Source organism: Lactuca saligna, chromosome 1, assembly GCF_052625555.1.
Source record: "Lactuca saligna cultivar CGN05327 chromosome 1, ASM5262555v1, whole genome shotgun sequence".
Classification (NCBI taxonomy): Eukaryota; Viridiplantae; Streptophyta; class Magnoliopsida; order Asterales; family Asteraceae; genus Lactuca; species Lactuca saligna.
This window is the reverse complement of record NC_136417.1, coordinates 157,506,249-157,520,180: the sequence shown is the minus strand read 5'-3', so window position 1 is coordinate 157,520,180 and position 13,932 is coordinate 157,506,249. Positions and strand designations below refer to the sequence as shown.

The 13,932-nt window shown below is 49.5% G+C and overlaps 41 non-coding genes across 41 annotated transcripts; all 41 read right to left on the bottom strand.

Moving 5' to 3' along the window:
* Positions 1 to 184: 184 nt before the first annotated feature.
* On the bottom strand, positions 185 to 303 carry LOC145025421 (5S ribosomal RNA). The gene has a single exon (XR_013673437.1). It is a non-coding gene; the product is annotated as a 5S ribosomal RNA (ribosomal RNA).
* Positions 304 to 522: 219 nt separating this feature from the next.
* Positions 523 to 641, bottom strand: LOC145025859 (5S ribosomal RNA). Its single transcript, XR_013673852.1, has one exon. It is a non-coding gene; the product is annotated as a 5S ribosomal RNA (ribosomal RNA).
* A 217-nt stretch (positions 642 to 858) lies between these two features.
* LOC145016266 (5S ribosomal RNA) lies at positions 859 to 977 on the bottom strand. Its single transcript, XR_013666165.1, has one exon. It is a non-coding gene; the product is annotated as a 5S ribosomal RNA (ribosomal RNA).
* A 219-nt stretch (positions 978 to 1,196) lies between these two features.
* LOC145016262 (5S ribosomal RNA) lies at positions 1,197 to 1,315 on the bottom strand. Its single transcript, XR_013666164.1, has one exon. It is a non-coding gene; the product is annotated as a 5S ribosomal RNA (ribosomal RNA).
* Positions 1,316 to 1,533: 218 nt separating this feature from the next.
* LOC145025558 (5S ribosomal RNA) lies at positions 1,534 to 1,652 on the bottom strand. The gene has a single exon (XR_013673569.1). It is a non-coding gene; the product is annotated as a 5S ribosomal RNA (ribosomal RNA).
* A 220-nt stretch (positions 1,653 to 1,872) lies between these two features.
* Positions 1,873 to 1,991, bottom strand: LOC145016257 (5S ribosomal RNA). Its single transcript, XR_013666163.1, has one exon. It is a non-coding gene; the product is annotated as a 5S ribosomal RNA (ribosomal RNA).
* Positions 1,992 to 2,210: 219 nt separating this feature from the next.
* LOC145025858 (5S ribosomal RNA) lies at positions 2,211 to 2,329 on the bottom strand. Its single transcript, XR_013673851.1, has one exon. It is a non-coding gene; the product is annotated as a 5S ribosomal RNA (ribosomal RNA).
* Positions 2,330 to 2,547: 218 nt separating this feature from the next.
* On the bottom strand, positions 2,548 to 2,666 carry LOC145016249 (5S ribosomal RNA). The gene has a single exon (XR_013666162.1). It is a non-coding gene; the product is annotated as a 5S ribosomal RNA (ribosomal RNA).
* Positions 2,667 to 2,884: 218 nt separating this feature from the next.
* LOC145025820 (5S ribosomal RNA) lies at positions 2,885 to 3,003 on the bottom strand. The gene has a single exon (XR_013673815.1). It is a non-coding gene; the product is annotated as a 5S ribosomal RNA (ribosomal RNA).
* A 218-nt stretch (positions 3,004 to 3,221) lies between these two features.
* On the bottom strand, positions 3,222 to 3,340 carry LOC145016241 (5S ribosomal RNA). Its single transcript, XR_013666161.1, has one exon. It is a non-coding gene; the product is annotated as a 5S ribosomal RNA (ribosomal RNA).
* Positions 3,341 to 3,558: 218 nt separating this feature from the next.
* On the bottom strand, positions 3,559 to 3,677 carry LOC145026621 (5S ribosomal RNA). Its single transcript, XR_013674584.1, has one exon. It is a non-coding gene; the product is annotated as a 5S ribosomal RNA (ribosomal RNA).
* Positions 3,678 to 3,896: 219 nt separating this feature from the next.
* On the bottom strand, positions 3,897 to 4,015 carry LOC145025741 (5S ribosomal RNA). Its single transcript, XR_013673742.1, has one exon. It is a non-coding gene; the product is annotated as a 5S ribosomal RNA (ribosomal RNA).
* Positions 4,016 to 4,235: 220 nt separating this feature from the next.
* Positions 4,236 to 4,354, bottom strand: LOC145016237 (5S ribosomal RNA). Its single transcript, XR_013666160.1, has one exon. It is a non-coding gene; the product is annotated as a 5S ribosomal RNA (ribosomal RNA).
* Positions 4,355 to 4,573: 219 nt separating this feature from the next.
* Positions 4,574 to 4,692, bottom strand: LOC145025857 (5S ribosomal RNA). The gene has a single exon (XR_013673850.1). It is a non-coding gene; the product is annotated as a 5S ribosomal RNA (ribosomal RNA).
* A 218-nt stretch (positions 4,693 to 4,910) lies between these two features.
* LOC145016232 (5S ribosomal RNA) lies at positions 4,911 to 5,029 on the bottom strand. The gene has a single exon (XR_013666159.1). It is a non-coding gene; the product is annotated as a 5S ribosomal RNA (ribosomal RNA).
* Positions 5,030 to 5,247: 218 nt separating this feature from the next.
* On the bottom strand, positions 5,248 to 5,366 carry LOC145025819 (5S ribosomal RNA). The gene has a single exon (XR_013673814.1). It is a non-coding gene; the product is annotated as a 5S ribosomal RNA (ribosomal RNA).
* Positions 5,367 to 5,584: 218 nt separating this feature from the next.
* On the bottom strand, positions 5,585 to 5,703 carry LOC145016227 (5S ribosomal RNA). The gene has a single exon (XR_013666158.1). It is a non-coding gene; the product is annotated as a 5S ribosomal RNA (ribosomal RNA).
* A 218-nt stretch (positions 5,704 to 5,921) lies between these two features.
* Positions 5,922 to 6,040, bottom strand: LOC145026332 (5S ribosomal RNA). Its single transcript, XR_013674311.1, has one exon. It is a non-coding gene; the product is annotated as a 5S ribosomal RNA (ribosomal RNA).
* Positions 6,041 to 6,259: 219 nt separating this feature from the next.
* Positions 6,260 to 6,378, bottom strand: LOC145027147 (5S ribosomal RNA). Its single transcript, XR_013675084.1, has one exon. It is a non-coding gene; the product is annotated as a 5S ribosomal RNA (ribosomal RNA).
* A 218-nt stretch (positions 6,379 to 6,596) lies between these two features.
* Positions 6,597 to 6,715, bottom strand: LOC145016221 (5S ribosomal RNA). Its single transcript, XR_013666157.1, has one exon. It is a non-coding gene; the product is annotated as a 5S ribosomal RNA (ribosomal RNA).
* A 218-nt stretch (positions 6,716 to 6,933) lies between these two features.
* LOC145022391 (5S ribosomal RNA) lies at positions 6,934 to 7,052 on the bottom strand. Its single transcript, XR_013670522.1, has one exon. It is a non-coding gene; the product is annotated as a 5S ribosomal RNA (ribosomal RNA).
* Positions 7,053 to 7,270: 218 nt separating this feature from the next.
* On the bottom strand, positions 7,271 to 7,388 carry LOC145027532 (5S ribosomal RNA). Its single transcript, XR_013675447.1, has one exon. It is a non-coding gene; the product is annotated as a 5S ribosomal RNA (ribosomal RNA).
* Positions 7,389 to 7,606: 218 nt separating this feature from the next.
* Positions 7,607 to 7,725, bottom strand: LOC145025420 (5S ribosomal RNA). The gene has a single exon (XR_013673436.1). It is a non-coding gene; the product is annotated as a 5S ribosomal RNA (ribosomal RNA).
* Positions 7,726 to 7,943: 218 nt separating this feature from the next.
* On the bottom strand, positions 7,944 to 8,062 carry LOC145016211 (5S ribosomal RNA). The gene has a single exon (XR_013666155.1). It is a non-coding gene; the product is annotated as a 5S ribosomal RNA (ribosomal RNA).
* A 218-nt stretch (positions 8,063 to 8,280) lies between these two features.
* Positions 8,281 to 8,399, bottom strand: LOC145016203 (5S ribosomal RNA). Its single transcript, XR_013666154.1, has one exon. It is a non-coding gene; the product is annotated as a 5S ribosomal RNA (ribosomal RNA).
* A 218-nt stretch (positions 8,400 to 8,617) lies between these two features.
* LOC145026316 (5S ribosomal RNA) lies at positions 8,618 to 8,736 on the bottom strand. Its single transcript, XR_013674295.1, has one exon. It is a non-coding gene; the product is annotated as a 5S ribosomal RNA (ribosomal RNA).
* Positions 8,737 to 8,955: 219 nt separating this feature from the next.
* Positions 8,956 to 9,074, bottom strand: LOC145026744 (5S ribosomal RNA). The gene has a single exon (XR_013674699.1). It is a non-coding gene; the product is annotated as a 5S ribosomal RNA (ribosomal RNA).
* A 218-nt stretch (positions 9,075 to 9,292) lies between these two features.
* Positions 9,293 to 9,411, bottom strand: LOC145025419 (5S ribosomal RNA). The gene has a single exon (XR_013673435.1). It is a non-coding gene; the product is annotated as a 5S ribosomal RNA (ribosomal RNA).
* A 218-nt stretch (positions 9,412 to 9,629) lies between these two features.
* Positions 9,630 to 9,748, bottom strand: LOC145016200 (5S ribosomal RNA). Its single transcript, XR_013666153.1, has one exon. It is a non-coding gene; the product is annotated as a 5S ribosomal RNA (ribosomal RNA).
* A 218-nt stretch (positions 9,749 to 9,966) lies between these two features.
* LOC145026315 (5S ribosomal RNA) lies at positions 9,967 to 10,085 on the bottom strand. Its single transcript, XR_013674294.1, has one exon. It is a non-coding gene; the product is annotated as a 5S ribosomal RNA (ribosomal RNA).
* Positions 10,086 to 10,303: 218 nt separating this feature from the next.
* On the bottom strand, positions 10,304 to 10,422 carry LOC145026969 (5S ribosomal RNA). Its single transcript, XR_013674917.1, has one exon. It is a non-coding gene; the product is annotated as a 5S ribosomal RNA (ribosomal RNA).
* Positions 10,423 to 10,640: 218 nt separating this feature from the next.
* Positions 10,641 to 10,759, bottom strand: LOC145025876 (5S ribosomal RNA). The gene has a single exon (XR_013673868.1). It is a non-coding gene; the product is annotated as a 5S ribosomal RNA (ribosomal RNA).
* A 218-nt stretch (positions 10,760 to 10,977) lies between these two features.
* On the bottom strand, positions 10,978 to 11,096 carry LOC145025855 (5S ribosomal RNA). The gene has a single exon (XR_013673848.1). It is a non-coding gene; the product is annotated as a 5S ribosomal RNA (ribosomal RNA).
* A 219-nt stretch (positions 11,097 to 11,315) lies between these two features.
* LOC145022380 (5S ribosomal RNA) lies at positions 11,316 to 11,434 on the bottom strand. Its single transcript, XR_013670511.1, has one exon. It is a non-coding gene; the product is annotated as a 5S ribosomal RNA (ribosomal RNA).
* A 218-nt stretch (positions 11,435 to 11,652) lies between these two features.
* On the bottom strand, positions 11,653 to 11,771 carry LOC145022369 (5S ribosomal RNA). The gene has a single exon (XR_013670500.1). It is a non-coding gene; the product is annotated as a 5S ribosomal RNA (ribosomal RNA).
* A 219-nt stretch (positions 11,772 to 11,990) lies between these two features.
* Positions 11,991 to 12,109, bottom strand: LOC145016196 (5S ribosomal RNA). The gene has a single exon (XR_013666152.1). It is a non-coding gene; the product is annotated as a 5S ribosomal RNA (ribosomal RNA).
* Positions 12,110 to 12,328: 219 nt separating this feature from the next.
* Positions 12,329 to 12,447, bottom strand: LOC145025856 (5S ribosomal RNA). The gene has a single exon (XR_013673849.1). It is a non-coding gene; the product is annotated as a 5S ribosomal RNA (ribosomal RNA).
* Positions 12,448 to 12,665: 218 nt separating this feature from the next.
* LOC145016191 (5S ribosomal RNA) lies at positions 12,666 to 12,784 on the bottom strand. The gene has a single exon (XR_013666151.1). It is a non-coding gene; the product is annotated as a 5S ribosomal RNA (ribosomal RNA).
* A 218-nt stretch (positions 12,785 to 13,002) lies between these two features.
* LOC145025818 (5S ribosomal RNA) lies at positions 13,003 to 13,121 on the bottom strand. The gene has a single exon (XR_013673813.1). It is a non-coding gene; the product is annotated as a 5S ribosomal RNA (ribosomal RNA).
* A 218-nt stretch (positions 13,122 to 13,339) lies between these two features.
* Positions 13,340 to 13,458, bottom strand: LOC145016188 (5S ribosomal RNA). Its single transcript, XR_013666150.1, has one exon. It is a non-coding gene; the product is annotated as a 5S ribosomal RNA (ribosomal RNA).
* A 218-nt stretch (positions 13,459 to 13,676) lies between these two features.
* Positions 13,677 to 13,795, bottom strand: LOC145027172 (5S ribosomal RNA). The gene has a single exon (XR_013675108.1). It is a non-coding gene; the product is annotated as a 5S ribosomal RNA (ribosomal RNA).
* Between the last annotated feature and the right edge of the window lie 137 nt (positions 13,796 to 13,932).

Sequence of the window (13,932 nt, the reverse complement as noted above, 5' to 3'; positions counted from 1 at the left end):
ACAAGACGCAGAACCTCGTTTGCTTTCGGACGCGAGGCGTGGGACCCACGTGATGGATCGGCTCGGTTCGGGAAACAAGAAAACAATCAACATTGAACCGGAGGCCGCCCGAGCATGGATATAGCAAGAAAGAAAAAAAAAACGCACCTAAAACATAAAAAAACGCAGACGAGCAACGAAAAAGGGGGTGCAACACGAGGACTTCCCAGGGGGTCACCCATCCTAGTACTACTCTCGCCCAAGCACGCTTAACTGCGGAGTTCTGATGGGATCCGGTACATTAGTGCTGGTATGATCGCACCCGAAATACTATCCATGCTTATTGTTTTTATGTCTTACAAGACGCAGAACCTCGTTTGCTTTCGGACGCGAGGCGTGGGACCCACGTGATGGATCGGCTCGGTTCGGGAAACAAGAAAACAATCAACATTGAACCGGAGGCCGCCCGAGCATTGATATAGCAAGTAAGAAAAAAAAAAACGCACCTAAAACATAAAAAAACGCAGACGGGCAACGAAAAAGGGGGTGCAACACGAGGACTTCCCAGGGGGTCACCCATCCTAGTACTACTCTCGCCCAAGCGCGCTTAACTGCGGAGTTCTGATGGGATCCGGTGCATTAGTGCTGGTATGATCGCACCCGAAATACTATCCATGCTTATTGTTTTTATGTCTTACAAGACGCAGAACCTCGTTTGCTTTCGGACGCGAGGCGTGGGACCCACGTGATGGATCGGCTCGGTTCGGGAAACAAGAAAACAATCAACATTGAACCGGAGGCCGCCCGAGCATGGATATAGCAAGAAAGAAAAAAAAACGCACCTAAAACATAAAAAAACGCAGACGAGCAACGAAAAAGGGGGTGCAACACGAGGACTTCCCAGGGGGTCACCCATCCTAGTACTACTCTCGCCCAAGCACGCTTAACTGCGGAGTTCTGATGGGATCCGGTGCATTAGTGCTGGTATGATCGCACCCGAAATACTATCAATGCTTATTGTTTTTATGTCTTACAAGACGCAGAACCTCGTTTGCTTTCGGACGCGAGGCGTGGGACCCACGTGATGGATCGGCTCGGTTCGGGAAACAAGAAAACAATCAACATTGAACCGGAGGCCGCCCGAGCATTGATATACCAAGAAAGAAAAAAAAAAACGCACCTAAAACATAAAAAAACGCAGACGGGCAACGAAAAAGGGGGTGCAACACGAGGACTTCCCAGGGGGTCACCCATCCTAGTACTACTCTCGCCCAAGCACGCTTAACTGCGGAGTTCTGATGGGATCCGGTGCATTAGTGCTGGTATGATCGCACCCGAAATACTATCCATGCTTATTGTTTTTATGTCTTACAAGACGCAGAACCTCGTTTGCTTTCGGACGCGAGGCGTGGGACCCACGTGATGGATCGGCTCGGTTCGGGAAACAAGAAAACAATCAACATTGAACCGGAGGCCGCCCGAGCATGGATATAGCAAGAAAGAAAAAAAAAACGCACCTAAAACATAAAAAAACGCAGACGAGCAACGAAAAAGGGGGTGCAACACGAGAACTTCCCAGGGGGTCACCCATCCTAGTACTACTCTCACCCAAGCACGCTTAACTGCGGAGTTCTGATGGGATCCGGTGCATTAGTGCTGGTATGATCGCACCCGAAATACTATCCATGCTTATTGTTTTTATGTCTTACAAGACGCAGAACCTCGTTTGCTTTCGGACGCGAGGCGTGGGACCCACGTGATGGATCGGCTCGGTTCGGGAAACAAGAAAACAATCAACATTGAACCGGAGGCCGCCCGAGCATGGATATACCAAGAAAGAAAAAAAAAAAACGCACCTAAAACATAAAAAAACGCAGACGGGCAACGAAAAAGGGGGTGCAACACGAGGACTTCCCAGGGGGTCACCCATCCTAGTACTACTCTCGCCCAAGCACGCTTAACTGCGGAGTTCTGATGGGATCCGGTGCATTAGTGCTGGTATGATCGCACCCGAAATACTATCCATGCTTATTTTTTTTATGTCTTACAAGACGCAGAACCTCGTTTGCTTTCGGACGCGAGGCGTGGGACCCACGTGATGGATCGGCTCGGTTCGGGAAACAAGAAAACAATCAACATTGAACCGGAGGCCGCCCGAGCATTGATATAGCAAGTAAGAAAAAAAAAAACGCACCTAAAACATAAAAAAACGCAGACGGGCAACGAAAAAGGGGGTGCAACACGAGGACTTCCCAGGGGGTCACCCATCCTAGTACTACTCTCGCCCAAGCGCGCTTAACTGCGGAGTTCTGATGGGATCCGGTGCATTAGTGCTGGTATGATCGCACCCGAAATACTATCCATGCTTATTGTTTTTATGTCTTACAAGACGCAGAACCTCGTTTGCTTTCGGACGCGAGGCGTGGGACCCACGTGATGGATCGGCTCGGTTCGGGAAACAAGAAAACAATCAACATTGAACCGGAGGCCGCCCGAGCATGGATATAGCAAGAAAGAAAAAAAAAACGCACCTAAAACATAAAAAAACGCAGACGAGCAACGAAAAAGGGGGTGCAACACGAGGACTTCCCAGGGGGTCACCCATCCTAGTACTACTCTCGCCCAAGCACGCTTAACTGCGGAGTTCTGATGGGATCCGGTGCATTAGTGCTGGTATGATCGCACCCGAAATACTATCCATGCTTATTGTTTTTATGTCTTACAAGACGCAGAACCTCGTTTGCTTTCGGACGCGAGGCGTGGGACCCACGTGATGGATCGGCTCGGTTCGGGAAACAAGAAAACAATCAACATTGAACCGGAGGCCGCCCGAGCATGGATATAGCAAGAAAGAAAAAAAAAACGCACCTAAAACATAAAAAAACGCAGACGAGCAACGAAAAAGGGGGTGCAAGACGAGGACTTCCCAGGGGGTCACCCATCCTAGTACTACTCTCGCCCAAGCACGCTTAACTGCGGAGTTCTGATGGGATCCGGTGCATTAGTGCTGGTATGATCGCACCCGAAATACTATCCATGCTTATTGTTTTTATGTCTTACAAGACGCAGAACCTCGTTTGCTTTCGGACGCGAGGTGTGGGACCCATGTGATGGATCGGCTCGGTTCGGGAAACAAGAAAACAATCAACATTGAACCGGAGGCCGCCCGAGCATGGATATAGCAAGAAAGAAAAAAAAAACGCACCTAAAACATAAAAAAACGCAGACGGGCAACGAAAAAGGGGGTGCAACACGAGGACTTCCCAGGGGGTCACCCATCCTAGTACTACTCTCGCCCAAGCACGCTTAACTGCGGAGTTCTGATGGGATCCGGTGCATTAGTGCTGGTATGATCGCACCCGAAATAATATCCATGCTTATTGTTTTTATGTCTTACAAGACGCAGAACCTCGTTTGCTTTCGGACGCGAGGCGTGGGACCCACGTGATGGATCGGCTCGGTTCGGGAAACAAGAAAACAATCAACATTGAACCGGAGGCCGCCCGAGCATGGATATAGCAAGAAAGAAAAAAAAAACGCACCTAAAACATAAAAAAACGCAGACGGGCAACGAAAAAGAGGGTGCAACACGAGGACTTCCCAGGGGGTCACCCATCCTAGTACTACTCTCGCCCAAGCACGCTTAACTGCGGAGTTCTAATGGGATCCGGTGCATTAGTGTTGGTATGATCGCACCCGAAATACTATCCATGCTTATTGTTTTTATGTCTTACAAGACGCAGAACCTCGTTTGCTTTCGGACGCGAGGCGTGGGACCCACGTGATGAATCGGCTCGGTTCGGGAAACAAGAAAACAATCAACATTGAACCGGAGGCCGCCCGAGCATGGATATAGCAAGAAAGAAAAAAAAAAACGCACCTAAAACATAAAAAAACGCAGACGAGCAACGAAAAAGGGGGTGCAACACGAGGACTTCCCAGGGGGTCACCCATCCTAGTACTACTCTCACCCAAGCACGCTTAACTGCGGAGTTCTGATGGGATCCGGTGCATTAGTGCTGGTATGATCGCACCCGAAATACTATCCATGCTTATTGTTTTTATGTCTTACAAGACGCAGAACCTCGTTTGCTTTCGGACGCGAGGCGTGGGACCCACGTGATGGATCGGCTCGGTTCGGGAAACAAGAAAACAATCAACATTGAACCGGAGGCCGCCCGAGCATGGATATACCAAGAAAGAAAAAAAAAAAACGCACCTAAAACATAAAAAAACGCAGACGGGCAACGAAAAAGGGGGTGCAACACGAGGACTTCCCAGGGGGTCACCCATCCTAGTACTACTCTCGCCCAAGCACGCTTAACTGCGGAGTTCTGATGGGATCCGGTGCATTAGTGCTGGTATGATCGCACCCGAAATACTATCCATGCTTATTTTTTTTATGTCTTACAAGACGCAGAACCTCGTTTGCTTTCGGACGCGAGGCGTGGGACCCACGTGATGGATCGGCTCGGTTCGGGAAACAAGAAAACAATCAACATTGAACCGGAGGCCGCCCGAGCATTGATATAGCAAGTAAGAAAAAAAAAAACGCACCTAAAACATAAAAAAACGCAGACGGGCAACGAAAAAGGGGGTGCAACACGAGGACTTCCCAGGGGGTCACCCATCCTAGTACTACTCTCGCCCAAGCGCGCTTAACTGCGGAGTTCTGATGGGATCCGGTGCATTAGTGCTGGTATGATCGCACCCGAAATACTATCCATGCTTATTGTTTTTATGTCTTACAAGACGCAGAACCTCGTTTGCTTTCGGACGCGAGGCGTGGGACCCACGTGATGGATCGGCTCGGTTCGGGAAACAAGAAAACAATCAACATTGAACCGGAGGCCGCCCGAGCATGGATATAGCAAGAAAGAAAAAAAAAACGCACCTAAAACATAAAAAAACGCAGACGAGCAACGAAAAAGGGGGTGCAACACGAGGACTTCCCAGGGGGTCACCCATCCTAGTACTACTCTCGCCCAAGCACGCTTAACTGCGGAGTTCTGATGGGATCCGGTGCATTAGTGCTGGTATGATCGCACCCGAAATACTATCCATGCTTATTGTTTTTATGTCTTACAAGACGCAGAACCTCGTTTGCTTTCGGACGCGAGGCGTGGGACCCACGTGATGGATCGGCTCGGTTCGGGAAACAAGAAAACAATCAACATTGAACCGGAGGCCGCCCGAGCATGGATATAGCAAGAAAGAAAAAAAAAACGCACCTAAAACATAAAAAAACGCAGACGAGCAACGAAAAAGGGGGTGCAAGACGAGGACTTCCCAGGGGGTCACCCATCCTAGTACTACTCTCGCCCAAGCACGCTTAACTGCGGAGTTCTGATGGGATCCGGTGCATTAGTGCTGGTATGATCGCACCCGAAATACTATCCATGCTTATTGTTTTTATGTCTTACAAGACGCAGAACCTCGTTTGCTTTCGGACGCGAGGTGTGGGACCCATGTGATGGATCGGCTCGGTTCGGGAAACAAGAAAACAATCAACATTGAACCGGAGGCCGCCCGAGCATGGATATAGCAAGAAAGAAAAAAAAAACGCACCTAAAACATAAAAAAACGCAGACGGGCAACGAAAAAGGGGGTGCAACACGAGGACTTCCCAGGGGGTCACCCATCCTAGTACTACTCTCGCCCAAGCACGCTTAACTGCGGAGTTCTGATGGGATCCGGTGCATTAGTGCTGGTATGATCGCACCCGAAATAATATCCATGCTTATTGTTTTTATGTCTTACAAGACGCAGAACCTCGTTTGCTTTCGGACGCGAGGCGTGGGACCCACGTGATGGATCGGCTCGGTTCGGGAAACAAGAAAACAATCAACATTGAACCGGAGGCCGCCCGAGCATGGATATAGCAAGAAAGAAAAAAAAAACGCACCTAAAACATAAAAAAACGCAGACGGGCAACGAAAAAGAGGGTGCAACACGAGGACTTCCCAGGGGGTCACCCATCCTAGTACTACTCTCGCCCAAGCACGCTTAACTGCGGAGTTCTGATGGGATCCGGTGCATTAGTGTTGGTATGATCGCACCCGAAATACTATCCATGCTTATTGTTTTTATGTCTTACAAGACGCAGAACCTCGTTTGCTTTCGGACGCGAGGCGTGGGACCCACGTGATGAATCGGCTCGGTTCGGGAAACAAGAAAACAATCAACATTGAACCGGAGGCCGCCCGAGCATGGATATAGCAAGAAAGAAAAAAAAAAACGCACCTAAAACATAAAAAAACGCAGACGAGCAACGAAAAAGGGGGTGCAACACGAGGACTTCCCAGGGGGTCACCCATCCTAGTACTACTCTCGCCCAAGCACGCTTAACTGCTCAGTTCTGATGGGATCCGGTGCATTAGTGCTGGTATGATCGCACCCGAAATACTATCCATGCTTATTGTTTTTATGTCTTACAAGACGCAGAACCTCGTTTGCTTTCGGACGCGAGGCGTGGGACCCACGTGATGGATCGGCTCGGTTCGGGAAACAAGAAAACAATCAACATTGAACCGGAGGCCGCCCGAGCATGGATATAGCAAGAAAGAAAAAAAAAACGCACCTAAAACATAAAAAAACGCAGACGGGCAACGAAAAAGGGGGTGCAACACGAGGACTTCCCAGGGGGTCACCCATCCTAGTACTACTCTCGCCCAAGCACGCTTAACTGCGGAGTTCTGATGGGATCCGGTGCATTAGTGCTGGTATGATCGCACCCGAAATACTATCCATGCTTATTGTTTTTATGTCTTACAAGACGCAGAACCTCGTTTGCTTTCGGACGCGAGGCGTGGGACCCACGTGATGGATCGGCTCGGTTCGGGAAACAAGAAAACAATCAACATTGAACCGGAGGCCGCCCGAGCATGGATATAGCAAGAAAGAAAAAAAAAACGCACCTAAAACATAAAAAAACGCAGACGAGCAACGAAAAAGGGGGTGCAACACGAGGACTTCCCAAGGGGTCACCCATCCTAGTACTACTCTCGCCCAAGCACGCTTAACTGCGGAGTTCTGATGGGATCCGGTGCATTAGTGCTGGTATGATCGCACCCGAAATACTATCCATGCTTATTGTTTTTATGTCTTACAAGACGCAGAACCTCGTTTGCTTTCGGACGCGAGGCGTGGGACCCACGTGATGGATCGGCTCGGTTCGGGAAACAAGAAAACAATCAACATTGAACCGGAGGACGCCCGAGCATGGATATAGCAAGAAAGAAAAAAAAAACGCACCTGAAACATAAAAAAACGCAGACGGGCAACGAAAAAGGGGGTGCAACACGAGGACTTCCCAGGGGGTCACCCATCCTAGTACTACTCTCGCCCAAGCACGCAAGACACGGAGTTCTGATGGGATCCGGTGCATTAGTGCTGGTATGATCGCACCCGAAATACTATCCATGCTTATTGTTTTTATGTCTTACAAGACGCAGAACCTCGTTTGCTTTCGGACGCGAGGCGTGGGACCCACGTGATGGATCGGCTCGGTTCGGGAAACAAGAAAACAATCAACATTGAACCGGAGGCCGCCCGAGCATGGATATAGCAAGAAAGAAAAAAAAAACGCACCTAAAACATAAAAAAACGCAGACGAGCAACGAAAAAGGGGGTGCAACACGAGGACTTCCCAGGGGGTCACCCATCCTAGTACTACTCTCGCCCAAGCACGCTTAACTGCGGAGTTCTGATGGGATCCGGTACATTAGTGCTGGTATGATCGCACCCGAAATACTATCCATGCTTATTGTTTTTATGTCTTACAAGACGCAGAACCTCGTTTGCTTTCGGACGCGAGGCGTGGGACCCACGTGATGGATCGGCTCGGTTCGGGAAACAAGAAAACAATCAACATTGAACCGGAGGCCGCCCGAGCATGGATATAGCAAGAAAGAAAAAAAAAACGCACCTAAAACATAAAAAAACGCAGACGGGCAACGAAAAAGGGGGTGCAACACGAGGACTTCCCAGGGGGTCACCCATCCTAGTACTACTCTCGCCCAAGCACGCTTAACTGCGGAGTTCTGATGGGATCCGGTGCATTAGTGCTGGTATGATCGCACCCGAAATACTATCCATGCTTATTGTTTTTATGTCTTACAAGACGCAGAACCTCGTTTGCTTTCGGACGCGAGGCGTGGGACCCACGTGATGGATCGGCTCGGTTCGGGAAACAAGAAAACAATCAACATTGAACCGGAGGCCGCCCGAGCATGGATATAGCAAGAAAGAAAAAAAAAACGCACCTGAAACATAAAAAAACGCAGACGGGCAACGAAAAAGGGGGTGCAACACGAGGACTTCCCAGGGGGTCACCCATCCTAGTACTACTCTCGCCCAAGCACGCTTAACTGCGGAGTTCTGATGGGATCCGGTGCATTAGTGCTGGTATGATCGCACCCGAAATACTATCCATGCTTATTGTTTTTATGTCTTACAAGACGCAGAACCTCGTTTGCTTTCGGACGCGAGGCGTGGGACCCACGTGATGGATCGGCTCGGTTCGGGAAACAAGAAAACAATCAACATTGAACCGGAGGCCGCCCGAGCATGGATATAGCAAGAAAGAAAAAAAAAACGCACCTAAAACATAAAAAAACGCAGACGGGCAACGAAAAAGGGGGTGCAACACGAGGACTTCCCAGGGGGTCACCCATCCTAGTACTACTCTCGCCCAAGCACGCTTAACTGGGGAGTTCTGATGGGATCCGGTGCATTAGTGCTGGTATGATCGCACCCGAAATAGTATCCATGCTTATTGTTTTTATGTCTTACAAGACGCAGAACCTCGTTTGCTTTCGGACGCGAGGCGTGGGACCCACGTGATGGATCGGCTCGGTTCGGGAAACAAGAAAACAATCAACATTGAACCGGAGGCCGCCCGAGCATGGATATAGCAAGAAAGAAAAAAAAAAACGCACCTAAAACATAAAAAAACGCAGACGGGCAACGAAAAAGGGGGTGCAACACGAGGACTTCCCAGGGGGTCACCCATCCTAGTACTACTCTCGCCCAAGCACGCTTAACTGCGGAGTTCTGATGGCATCCGGTGCATTAGTGCTGGTATGATCGCACCCGAAATACTATCCATGCTTATTGTTTTTATGTCTTACAAGACGCAGAACCTCGTTTGCTTTCGGACGCGAGGCGTGGGACCCACGTGATGGATCGGCTCGGTTCGGGAAACAAGAAAACAATCAACATTGAACCGGAGGCCGCCCGAGCATGGATATAGCAAGAAAGAAAAAAAAAACGCACCTAAAACATAAAAAAACGCAGACGAGCAACGAAAAAGGGGGTGCAACACGAGGACTTCCCAGGGGGTCACCCATCCTAGTACTACTCTCGCCCAAGCACGCTTAACTGCGGAGTTCTGATGGGATCCGGTACATTAGTGCTGGTATGATCGCACCCGAAATACTATCCATGCTTATTGTTTTTATGTCTTACAAGACGCAGAACCTCGTTTGCTTTCGGACGCGAGGCGTGGGACCCACGTGATGGATCGGCTCGGTTCGGGAAACAAGAAAACAATCAACATTGAACCGGAGGCCGCCCGAGCATGGATATAGCAAGAAAGAAAAAAAAAACGCACCTAAAACATAAAAAAACGCAGACGGGCAACGAAAAAGGGGGTGCAACACGAGGACTTCCCAGGGGGTCACCCATCCTAGTACTACTCTCGCCCAAGCACGCTTAACTGCGGAGTTCTGATGGGATCCGGTGCATTAGTGCTGGTATGATCGCACCCGAAATACTATCCATGCTTATTGTTTTTATGTCTTACAAGACGCAGAACCTCGTTTGCTTTCGGACGCGAGGCGTGGGACCCACGTGATGGATCGGCTCGGTTCGGGAAACAAGAAAACAATCAACATTGAACCGGAGGCCGCCCGAGCATGGATATAGCAAGAAAGAAAAAAAAAACGCACCTAAAACATAAAAAAACGCAGACGGGCAACGAAAAAGGGGGTGCAACACGAGGACTTCCCAGGGGGTCACCCATCCTAGTACTACTCTCGCCCAAGCACGCTTAACTGGGGAGTTCTGATGGGATCCGGTGCATTAGTGCTGGTATGATCGCACCCGAAATAGTATCCATGCTTATTGGTTTTATGTCTTACAAGACGCAGAACCTCGTTTGCTTTCGGACGCGAGGCGTGGGACCCACGTGATGGATCGGCTCGGTTCGGGAAACAAGAAAACAATCAACATTGAACCGGAGGCCGCCCGAGCATGGATATAGCAAGAAAGAAAAAAAAAACGCACCTAAAACATAAAAAAACGCAGACGGGCAACGAAAAAGGGGGTGCAACACGAGGACTTCCCAGGGGGTGACCCATCCTAGTACTACTCTCGCCCAAGCACGCTTAACTGCGGAGTTCTGATGGCATCCGGTGCATTAGTGCTGGTATGATCGCACCCGAAATACTATCCATGCTTATTGTTTTTATGTCTTACAAGACGCAGAACCTCGTTTGCTTTCGGACGCGAGGCGTGGGACCCACGTGATGGATCGGCTCGGTTCGGGAAACAAGAAAACAATCAACATTGAACCGGAGGCCGCCCGAGCATGGATATAGCAAGAAAGAAAAAAAAAACGCACCTAAAACATAAAAAAACGCAGACGAGCAACGAAAAAGGGGGTGCAACACGAGGACTTCCCAAGGGGTCACCCATCCTAGTACTACTCTCGCCCAAGCACGCTTAACTGCGGAGTTCTGATGGGATCTGGTGCATTAGTGCTGGTATGATCGCACCCGAAATACTATCCATGCTTATTGTTTTTATGTCTTACAAGACGCAGAACCTCGTTTGCTTTCGGACGCGAGGCGTGGGACCCACGTGATGGATCGGCTCGGTTCGGGAAACAAGAAAACAATCAACATTGAACCGGAGGCCGCCCGAGCATGGATATAGCAAGAAAGAAAAAAAAAACGCACCTGAAACATAAAAAAACGCAGACGGGCAACGAAAAAGGGGGTGCAACACGAGGACTTCCCAGGGGGTCACCCATCCTAGTACTACTCTCGCCCAAGCACGCTTAACCGCGGAGTTCTGATGGGATCCGGTGCATTAGTGCTGGTATGATCGCACCCGAAATACTATCCATGCTTATTGTTTTTATGTCTTACAAGACGCAGAACCTCGTTTGCTTTCGGACGCGAGGCGTGGGACCCACGTGATGGATCGGCTCGGTTCGGGAAACAAGAAAACAATCAACATTGAACCGGAGGCCGCCCGAGCATGGATATAGCAAGAAAGAAAAAACAAAACGCACCTAAAACATAAAAAAACGCAGACGAGCAACGAAAAAGGGGGTGCAACACGAGGACTTCCCAAGGGGTCACCCATCCTAGTACTACTCTCGCCCAAGCACGCTTAACTGCGGAGTTCTGATGGGATCCGGTGCATTAGTGCTGGTATGATCGCACCCGAAATACTATCCATGCTTATTGTTTTTATGTCTTACAAGACGCAGAACCTCGTTTGCTTTCGGACGCGAGGCGTGGGACCCACGTGATGGATCGGCTCGGTTCGGGAAACAAGAAAACAATCAACATTGAACCGGAGGCCGCCCGAGCATGGATATAGCAAGAAAGAAAAAAAAAACGCACCTAAAACATAAAAAAACGCAGACGAGCAACGAAAAAGGGGGTGCAACACGAGGACTTCCCAAGGGGTCACCCATCCTAGTACTACTCTCGCCCAAGCACGCTTAACTGCGGAGTTCTGATGGGATCCGGTGCATTAGTGCTGGTATGATCGCACCCGAAATACTATCAATGCTTATTGTTTTTATGTCTTACAAGACGCAGAACCTCGTTTGCTTTCGGACGCGAGGCGTGGGACCCACGTGATGGATCGGCTCGGTTCGGGAAACAAGAAAACAATCAACATTGAACCGGAGGCCGCCCGAGCATGGATATACCAAGAAAGAAAAAAAAAAACGCACCTAAAACATAAAAAAACGCAGACGGGCAACGAAAAAGGGGGTGCAACACGAGGACTTCCCAGGGGGTCACCCATCCTAGTACTACTCTCGCCCAAGCACGCTTAACTGCGGAGTTCTGATGGGATCCGGTGCATTAGTGCTGGTATGATCGCACCCGAAATACTATCCATGCTTATTTTTTTTATGTCTTACAAGACGCAGAACCTCGTTTGCTTTCGGACGCGAGGCGTGGGACCCACGTGATGGATCGGCTCGGTTCGGGAAACAAGAAAACAATCAACATTGAACCGGAGGCCGCCCGAGCATTGATATAGCAAGTAAGAAAAAAAAAAACGCACCTAAAACATAAAAAAACGCAGACGGGCAACGAAAAAGGGGGTGCAACACGAGGACTTCCCAGGGGGTCACCCATCCTAGTACTACTCTCGCCCAAGCGCGCTTAACTGCGGAGTTCTGATGGGATCCGGTGCATTAGTGCTGGTATGATCGCACCCGAAATACTATCCATGCTTATTGTTTTTATGTCTTACAAGACGCAGAACCTCGTTTGCTTTCGGACGCGAGGCGTGGGACCCACGTGATGGATCGGCTCGGTTCGGGAAACAAGAAAACAATCAACATTGAACCGGAGGCCGCCCGAGCATGGATATAGCAAGAAAGAAAAAAAAAACGCACCTAAAACATAAAAAAACGCAGACGAGCAACGAAAAAGGGGGTGCAACACGAGGACTTCCCAGGGGGTCACCCATCCTAGTACTACTCTCGCCCAAGCACGCTTAACTGCGGAGTTCTGATGGGATCCGGTGCATTAGTGCTGGTATGATCGCACCCGAAATACTATCCATGCTTATTGTTTTTATGTCTTACAAGACGCAGAACCTCGTTTGCTTTCGGACGCGAGGCGTGGGACCCACGTGATGGATCGGCTCGGTTCGGGAAACAAGAAAACAATCAACATTGAACCGGAGGCCGCCCGAGCATGGATATAGCAAGAAAGAAAAAAAAAACGCACCTAAAACATAAAAAAACGCAGACGAGCAACGAAAAAGGGGGTGCAAGACGAGGACTTCCCAGGGGGTCACCCATCCTAGTACTACTCTCGCCCAAGCACGCTTAACTGCGGAGTTCTGATGGGATCCGGTGCATTAGTGCTGGTATGATCGCACCCGAAATACTATCCATGCTTATTGTTTTTATGTCTTACAAGACGCAGAACCTCGTTTGCTTTCGGACGCGAGGTGTGGGACCCATGTGATGGATCGGCTCGGTTCGGGAAACAAGAAAACAATCAACATTGAACCGGAGGCCGCCCGAGCATGGATATAGCAAGAAAGAAAAAAAAAACGCACCTAAAACATAAAAAAACGCAGACGGGCAACGAAAAAGGGGGTGCAACACGAGGACTTCCCAGGGGGTCACCCATCCTAGTACTACTCTCGCCCAAGCACGCTTAACTGCGGAGTTCTGATGGGATCCGGTGCATTAGTGCTGGTATGATCGCACCCGAAATACTATCCATGCTTATTGTTTTTATGTCTTACAAGACGCAGAACCTCGTTTGCTTTCGGACGCGAGGCGTGGGACCCACGTGATGGATCGGCTCGGTTCGGGAAACAAGAAAACAATCAACATTGAACCGGAGGCCGCCCGAGCATGGATATAGCAAGAAAGAAAAAAAAAACGCACCTAAAACATAAAAAAACGCAGACGGGCAACGAAAAAGGGGGTGCAACACGAGGACTTCCCAGGGGGTCACCCATCCTAGTACTACTCTCGCCCAAGCACGCTTAACTGGGGAGTTCTGATGGCATCCGGTGCATTAGTGCTGGTATGATCGCACCCGAAATAGTATCCATGCTTATTGTTTTTATGTCTTACAAGACGCAGAACCTCGTTTGCTTTCGGACGCGAGGCGTGGGACCCACGTGATGGATCGGCTCGGTTCGGGAAACAAGAAAACAATCAACATTGAACCGGAG